Here is an 8447-nt window from a genome sequence, read left to right as displayed (position 1 = left end):
GCGCTGGGAGCGGCCCTGTTGCTGGCTCGCAGCAGGAGGGATAAATGAACACAGTATATTCAGACTGTAGGCGTTATACTGTGATGATCTGTGAACCCACAACACGCTGCTTACATGCTGCATATATACAACATGTGTGCTGCATGGATACTACATATACAACATGCATAATACATATACACTACATGTCCCACACACTACATGTATACCACATGTGTTGCACCTGTGTTACACACTACATGTGTGGTGTGCGCACAGTACATGTGTGTTGCATACACACCGCATCTATGTTGCCTGTGTTGTGTTGCTACATGGGCGGTGCACACGCTACACGTATACTACACGTGTGTTGCATGCATACTACCATGCAACACTGCCTCACTCAAAGTATGGACAATCTCGTGGACATTACATTGAGAAGAATTCAGACACACAATATAGTGCAGATTTCTTCATGTTTAAAAACAGCAAGACCCCTACAATGAAGCCAACTAGAAAAGCGCTTACTCTTCAGCAGTGATGACCGACGGGGGTAGGAGGGAGCCGCCAGGTAACACCCTAGATCCTGTCCCGGTGTCCCCACAGATGCAGCGCCTTTGTAAACAATTCTTCTAGTGGTACATTTAGGATTTCTGAGCTTCTCTGTACGTAAGCTGCTTCCATTTAGATGTTGACTTTAAAATGCATCCATATCCTTTAAAGTGTATTTGTAGACATTAAGAATTAGCTTTGAGACTAAAGACTACATAAGTGAAGTTAATGAGAGTGATAAAAGTCCTATGAGATTCAAGAAGTTAAATATTTATGTTTTAATAAATGCATTGAAATTTGACACATTGGTATGCTTCTTGATTGATATCACTGAGCAGAATAGGAATAAAGCTGTGGGTTAACACCTCCTATTGGCCGTCAGTGGTAAGTGCAGGTAGAATCAATACAGGAGACCATCAATGGTTGTGAGCTCTGACACCACCTTTGCTCATAGGAGCTACAAATCAGCATTGAAGTTTAGTAGAAAAGGGGGAAAGAGGTTGGGCTGTAAAAACGCTCCCTGGTGAGTGGACAGAGCTGTAAGGGCTGCATCTTTGACTCAGAACATCTGGGTGTCTCATTTAACCGTCTGGGCGCGCGTGGTCCAAACCCCTCGGTTCCCACACTGGACATGACACGCGGTCAGCGGAGAGGGGAGACCTCGTCCTTCTCGATTCTGGCGTCCACACCTGCATCAGCTGCTCCGTGTGACGATTCCGTGGTCTCATAAACGTGGAGTCACCCAGGTTTGTCTTTTTGTGACTGGCTTATTGTTTATGTTTATTTTTAACAAGAAAGGTTGGCCGGAACTTTTAATAAACTCTGCCTATTCCTATATCATTTGCTTCATGAACCCCACCCCCTTCACCGTTCTGTCTCTCTGTGATGTTTTTCTCTTCCTCTCTGCTTTAATCCTTTTTCACTAGTCCTTCCCGCCTCTTGTTCTAGAGCATTTTACTCCCCTTTTCCTGGTTTTCTGCCTTATTCCCATACTCCATGGCTTCACGGGAAGGGACCTCTAAGGAGCCGTGTGTGGTGATGACCCTCGGAGAACCCGGCCGGTCGTGTTTGGCCTGCGGGCGGTCAGTGCCAGGTCTCTCCGTGGGGTTCACTCACCGGCAACCCCTGGGCCCCGGGGAGTAGTTACCTCTCGTGTTTCCACAAAGCAGGAGGAAGTGGGTGGAGATGCCTTAAGAAAGTGAAGAGTCTTCACCGGGACCACTGCATCTTTTATCCTCCAAGGAGACCAGATGACTGACCATACCCCGGGGCCCCTCCTGGGCTTCTAGGAGGAGAGGAGACCCTGAGTCAACAGTTGGCAGGTGAGGAGGGGCAGCTTCCAGGTGGCGGGAGAGGAGTGGCCCCTGAGTCCTGAGGGAGGGCAGGGCTGTGCTGAGCCGGGAGGCTCTGGGGTCCCCGCACGACCAGAGGGAGGGGAAAGGGGCCCCAGGGATGCATGTGATGGGCTGAACTGCACCCCGAAAAGGCTTACCAGGGGCTCTGGTAAAGAATCCGCCTGCCGATGCAGAGACACAGGAGACTCGGGTTCGATCCCTGGGTCGGGAAGATCCCCTGGAGGAGGAAATGGCAACCCACTGCAGCATTCTTGCCTGGAGACTCCAATAAACAGAGGAGCCTGGCAGGCTACAGTCCATAGCGTCGCAAAGAGTTAGACACGGATGAGTGAGTAAGCAGCAGCAGAGTCCCTGAAAGAACGGGCTCACATCCAAACCCCCAGAACCTCTGCAGATGTCAGGACTGAAGACGAGCCCGTGTCCGAGCAGGGAGGGCCCTTTGCCAATGTGACTGGTCTGGAAGGTGAGCTTCCCCCACCTGCTGTGTATCTTGAGGCCTGAATTCTGTTCCCAACAGAGAGAGAAAGCCACAGACTTTAGAAACATGTTTTAAACAGCTAAGGACAGAAGATACCCACAAAGAGCTCCAGATTCATCTTGCCAAGCTCCGCATTTCCTCCGCTCATATTTCTATTTCATAACCAGTTGTGGCCATAAATTGGCATTTTCCTGTGGACAAGATGTAGGATTTCCCATTTTGTAGAGTCAGCATGTAGATGAGGAAAAGCAGTGGCGTGCTGACTGGGCATCCTCTTGTGTCTAATCATTAGCAGCCTAGGGGATCTTTCCTGAGCACCTACTATGTGCCAGCTTCGGCGCCAGAGCTGGGCACACCTGGCCACCGGGTGGGAGTGGTCTGTGTCCCCCGGGTGCCCCGTCTCACCCACACTGTGGTTCGGGCTCCCCTTTGTGGTCCTCAGTGTCTTATTTCTTGTGTAAACTGGGCGCTTTAAAATCAGTGACGTTATGTCACACTTCATGTGATCTTGGGCGAGCGTCTGCATCTCTGGTTTTAATTTACTGGATACAAGAGCTGGGCTCAGGCGCTCTCATTCTGATGCAGAATCCAGAGCATCTTGAGGACGTTTCTCCTTCAACATGAGTTTCATATTTGATTTCTACTGAGGTTGCATATTTATAGGAGATTAGGAAAGCGTGTCTATAATAAAGAGATAAAATGTGATGGTTTCCATTTTATGGGACAAAAAATATTAAACAAACAAACAAACAAACAGCTAACCTATCATGTTTCAGTTTGAAGTTTCTGTTTGCTGTTTGCAAGGCGTTCAGATGAGCAGAACTCAGTCGCAGCCCCGTGCCACCGTAGAGGAGTTCAAAGTGACAGGTCACTGTCCGGGAGGCTGTGTCCTAAGACTGCGGGCGACATCCCCGCCTCAGGACAGAGGGAGCCGGAGCCGGCGAGCGGAGCCGGGGTGGGCGCAGCCGGAACTTCTCCCCCAGGCGGCTGAGAAAGAACAGCAAAGGCGCTGGGACGACGGCCCAGCTGCTCAGGGGTGGTTTGGGGACGCGGTGAAGAATCCGAAGACGTGAATGAGAGGGTCAGGTGTGGACGCGTTGGTGGCAGCTGGGACAACTGCTGCTCTGGAAAGGAAGCCCGCCTGGCCGCGGTCCCGCCGGGCCCCCGCGGACGCCTTGCTGAGCCCGGCGCCGGGTCAGGGCGGCCAGGGTGGGACCACAGCCGGGCCGGATGCGCAGAACGGATCCACCGCCGCAGGCGCAGCCCAGGGTGGTGGGTCCCTGTGCTCTCAGCGGCTTCAGAAACAGCCGAGTTCTGTCGAGTCTTTTCTGTCCCATGATGGAAATTTTTAAAAATAGCTTTTATTTTGTATTGTTTTACAGTTAGCAATGCTGTGACAGTTTCGGGTGAACATTGAAGGGTCCCACGGTTTTCCAGCCCCGGTGATGTACTCACCCATGTACTCAGCCACTTGCCAGGGGCCGAGCGTGTCTCTGCAACACGTGTGTGCATGTTGCTCACTCAGTCATGTCCAGCTCTGTGACCCCATGGACTGTAGCCCACCAGGCTCCTCTGTCCAGGGGCTTCTCCAGGCAAGACTCCTGGAGGGTGTCTGCTGGCTTCTTTCCCCTTCTCTGTGATCAGCACTTTGTGGGGATGGGTCGATACTTTGAGAGGCGGTCAAGAGCCCGCAGCTCAGCAGGCTGACCCACTGGCCTGGTTACCGTGACGGTTCTAAGTGATGGTCTCCTCACCCCGTGATTTCTGCTCCTCTGAGAGTTTCCAGTCTCCCCAGAGATGTGTTTATTCATTTGTGTACATCATTCAAACCAATCTTTTTAAATGTTAAAATGTATTGAACCGGTTTGAAAATGGAATGAATTATTAATCGGTTATTTTAAAATGTCTAGTTGTTTGACTAGAATCGACCAGTTTCCCTACAAAATTTCATCTGAGAAAGCCTGGTCTAAATGTTGTTGATTTCATATATTTCTGTCCCCTCACCATCGATTTTGTCACCCACACTTTCTGATATTTAGTTCAAGTTACTGGCTATCCAGGCTTCCCAGGTGGGCTCAGTGGTAAGGAATCCACCGCCCATGCAGGAGACGCAGGAGATGCAGCTTCTATCCCTGGGTCGGGAAGATCCCATAGAGGAGGAAATGGCAACCCACTCCAGTATTCTTGCCTGGAAAATCCCGTGGACAGAGGAGCCTGGCGGGCTAGAGTCCGTGGGGTCACAGAGTGTCGGACATAACTGAGTACATCACAACGCTGGCAATAAAGACATAAAAATATGAGCCAGATAATGTCACCCAGAGTCACTTGTGAAAATTTTAAACCAGAATTAGGGAGGTCGGAAGGTCTTAACGTAACCCTTTTGGGAAATAGGATATTTAAAGCTGTGGAATTTACTGAGTGTGGTTTCTTTTTCCACTGGATGACATCGTTAATCTCTAAAAATAGAAAAACCCATTAGACTAGCATCTAACAAGCAGCAAGAGTGTCAGAGTCTTTCTCTGAGATAGTGTTTCATGTACATGCTGTCATGAAAGCGATCACAAATCATCCGGGAGATTTGGTTTTTGTTCCGCACCTGTTACCCCTGTTTGGCTTAGAATTAACATTCCCTGTAACAGGTCACTTTTGACCAGAAGTTCAGCCACTTTTGTAAATTTAATTTCCTTAGGAAGCTTTTCTAACATTTGTGGGCAAGGGCAAGATGCATAAATCAAAATTGACTTGGCTGGGATGGCGTATTTCAGCCAAAAATTACTTCAGGGTACAAAATGAAGCAGATTTTTGCCAAGAGATGGAGTCACTTCACCAGCCAATGTGATCTAAACACACCTGAGTCCCAGCTGAGGCCAGCAATCTAGACTCCAGGTAGCTGGTTGTTTTATATGCTCTTGTCCTTCTCGGAAGAGCTCAGGGTTCAAATGCGAACGTCGGTCGTCAGCTGTGATCACACCTGGAAGAGCTGTTTTCCCTCAAGGTGTCTCCGAGGAATTCTGGAAGCAAACAGGCGTGGAGACCCGTCAGGCCCACGACTGCCCTGTCCAGCTACAGCACTTCCCCTCGATGGCAGAAGATGAGCCCGACTGCCTCAGGCAGCAGAGAGCCCTGGACAGTCAACAGGGGTGGAGCCAGGGGGTGGCTGCCTTGCTGGGTGGTCAAGGCAGAGCCACAGGTGTGCTGTGGAGGTGGGCACCTTCTCACGGAGCTCCACCTGCGCAGCGGGAGGGCTGGGTCTACTGCAGCTCCCCCCGGCCTGGTGAGCTTACGCAGTGCTCAGAGGTCGCTTTGGCAAGATGCCCACGTATCCCAAAGCTGGCCCCTCCCAGGCAAAAGGGGTCCTTGCCCAGCTGCTCCAGTCGTGTCCAACTCTTTGCAACCCCACGGACTGTAGCCCGCCAGGCTCCTCTGCCCATGGGGTTTCCCAGACAAGACTACTGGAGTGGGTTGCCATGCCCTTCTCCAGGGGATCTTCCTGACCCAGGAATTGAACCCACATCTCCTGCATTAGCAGACGGGTTCTCTACCACTGAGCCACCGGGAAGGCCCTAAAGGGGGTCCAGGGGTAGACAAACTGCAGGATGGCTTCCCAAGAAACAGACGAGGCTGCGCCAGGCCGGCTAGGTCTCTGCTGCAGTGAGTGGCAGCTAGCGATGCCGCTACACACCCCACGGCCCAGGACAGCCGCACAGCGGAGAACACCCCGGCAGAAAACAGTCAAGAGACTCTGTCTGCAAAAGTTCAGTGGCCGAGAGATAATTTACACCAGAACTTGAAGCAAACAGCTCATCTGCAAAACTTAAGCAAAGAAAATCCTCCTCGTTCAAAACTATCCCAAAGGACAAAGCTCTGAATCACCCAGTGACTGTACATCTTCCGCAGAGCTTGAGGGGTGATGGGGGTGTTTCCTAGCTGTCGGTTGAGGACAGGAGTCAGACTTGTCTACCGACACACTGTGAAACGGCTTGGGAAGAATGTGCGCTGATTAGTGTGGGGACGAAAGAATGTTCTTGAACATTCTCATTCTTAACTTGGTCACAAGGGCTGGCCTGTCACTTCTACTGGCTCAGGACGGGGGCCAGAGCTGACGGGGAGGAAACGCTTCCAGGCAGACGGTGCTCTGCCCGAATTTTTCTTCTTCCTGTTCCCACCAAAATCAGTCACCTCCAAGATGCCAGTACGGTGGCTTTGGTGTCAGATTCTTACAGTGGAAAAAACCTTCAGTCAACTCTAAGGGTGGATTAGTAAGCTTCCAAGTGCGTTGGAATCGGGAGTCCTAGCTTTAGTACAGATTGTGACTCAGTGTTATGACTCACCCCTGACGGGGAACGCAGTCTCGTGGAACAGATTGGTGGAAGCAGGTCTGAGGCTGCGCGGTTCCTGTGGATCCGTGAACGAGGACCTCACACAGAAGGGGGGCGGCTCGGGGAAGCGGTGCCCCCACTCCCTGTCCCTGAGGAGGGGGGCCTCAGGCTGCAGTCACCAGCCCAGGGCCCCCTGCGGAGCCTCCCTGCGTGCGGGACGCACCGCAAGCCAAGGTTTGCAGGAGGGGCAGGAGGGAGCGCTGGGCCCAGCGGCCCACCGAGGGGCACACAGCACGCGTGCGTCCCTGTGGCTGGAGGAGCTGGGCCTGGCGCCAAGGTCGTGGGCCCTGAGGATTTACAGAGAACAGCCCCCCGCCGCCCGCGTCCTTATTCCTGCCTGGCGCCTTCACTCGTTTCCCGAGGCCGCCATGATGAGCTGGTCGGATGGCACCCCTGACTCAATGGACAGGAACTCGAGCAAACTCCGGGAGGCGGTGACGGACAGGGAGGCCGTGGGGCTGCAAAGAGTCGGAGCCGCCTGAGGACTAGCAGCAGCAACAGCAAAGGCCGCCACAGCCAAGAACCAGACACGGGGTGACTTCACACGGCAGAGGTGCGTCCCCCGACAGGCCTGGAGCTAGAAGTCCGAGATCACGGTGTGCTGCACGCCCCTGCGGCCTCGGGGGGCGGGGGGGTCCTCCCGCTCCCCCAGCTCCCGGGCCCAGGCTTCCGAGGACTGAGGCCGCGTCACCCCCGCTCTGCCGCCTGCTTCACTCGGCCGCCCGCCCTCTGCGTCTGATGTCCTCCTTCTCTTACAGGGACACCAGGCATCGGACCGAGGGCCCACCCCAGCCCAGGACCATCTCCTCTCAGGAGCCTCAGCACACACCCTGATTCGGACATCCTGAGGTTCGGGGCGGACAGGAAGCCGGGCAACCCTGCTCAGCCCACGGCAGTCGTGCGATGGGAGTTCTGCCTCCTTGACGCGAATGGGAAAAACGGCTTCCTCTCCCTCCGTGGCCGTTCCTCCCCAGAGAGGACGGACTCAGGGCCTCCCTCCCCAGGACTGGCTACAGCGGTCTGGCCGGCCTGTGACTCAGCCCACCTTCGCGCAGGCTGGGGCGCAGGTCCAAGCTCCGCTCTCAAGTCCGGCTTGACCAGAAATACAATCTGTCCAGCTCCTGAGCACCCGCCTCAGTCTGAGGGCCTGGGGGAGGATGTGACCTCGGCACTGGCGTCCCCAACATCAGCGGCCGTCGTAGGAGGGCGCGGGGCAAGCTCCAGGGACTCACAGCCAACCCAGCAGGCAGGACGCTGTGGCCCCAAAGAGAGAATTCCAGAGGCCCGGCAGGCCTGACGCACCCTCGGACACCATCCCCCAGGAGCAGAGCCCTGAGGACGCGACCAGGCTCCAGGGCCTGAATCACCATCCTAACCGGAGGCCCGGAGGGCCCCCCAGGGGCGGGAGGACCAGTGAGGTGGGGGGCAAGCTGGAAGCCCCTCCAGTCACCACTGCCCTGATAGTTCTCATTCAAGTCCCGTCGGGGGTGTGGGAGAAGGGCCAGCTTGAGTCGGGGTGGGACGACTGGCTGGGGAGCCGCTTTGGGTGGGTGGGGGTGAGGGGCAGCCACCCTTGACCTCTGACACTCTCCAGGCTGGGCCTGCGGGGTGGGGCCAGTCCCGAGTGGGCCCTGCTGGTGGCTCGTCCCCCGGGGCAAGGCAGGGGCCCGCCCCCAGGCGCCAGTGAGGAGCCCGCATCCCGGG

The 8447-nt window shown here is 54.5% G+C and overlaps 2 long non-coding RNA genes across 4 annotated transcripts; one reads left to right on the top strand and one right to left on the bottom strand.

Moving 5' to 3' along the window:
- Positions 1-706: 706 nt before the first annotated feature.
- LOC136144279 (uncharacterized) lies at positions 707-8161 on the bottom strand. Of its 3 annotated transcripts, XR_010658517.1 has the most exons (4): positions 7573-8161; positions 5215-5375; positions 2024-2103; positions 707-1816 (listed from the first exon to the last, which is right to left on the bottom strand). It is a non-coding gene; the product is annotated as an uncharacterized lncRNA (long non-coding RNA). The 3 variants fall into 3 exon arrangements; XR_010658515.1 differs by having other exon boundaries at positions 2024-5375; XR_010658516.1 differs by lacking the exon at positions 7573-8161 and adding an exon at positions 6696-6833 and having other exon boundaries at positions 2024-5375.
- Positions 6536-7868, top strand: LOC136144278 (uncharacterized). The gene is made up of 2 exons (XR_010658514.1): positions 6536-7296; positions 7502-7868. It is a non-coding gene; the product is annotated as an uncharacterized lncRNA (long non-coding RNA).
- Positions 8162-8447: the final 286 nt, after the last annotated feature.

The sequence above is a fragment of the Muntiacus reevesi genome, chromosome 11 (genome assembly GCF_963930625.1).
Source record: "Muntiacus reevesi chromosome 11, mMunRee1.1, whole genome shotgun sequence".
NCBI lineage: Eukaryota > Metazoa > Chordata > Mammalia > Artiodactyla > Cervidae > Muntiacus > Muntiacus reevesi.
The sequence above is the reverse complement of the archived record's forward strand: the minus strand, read 5'-3'. Positions and strand labels throughout refer to the sequence as shown.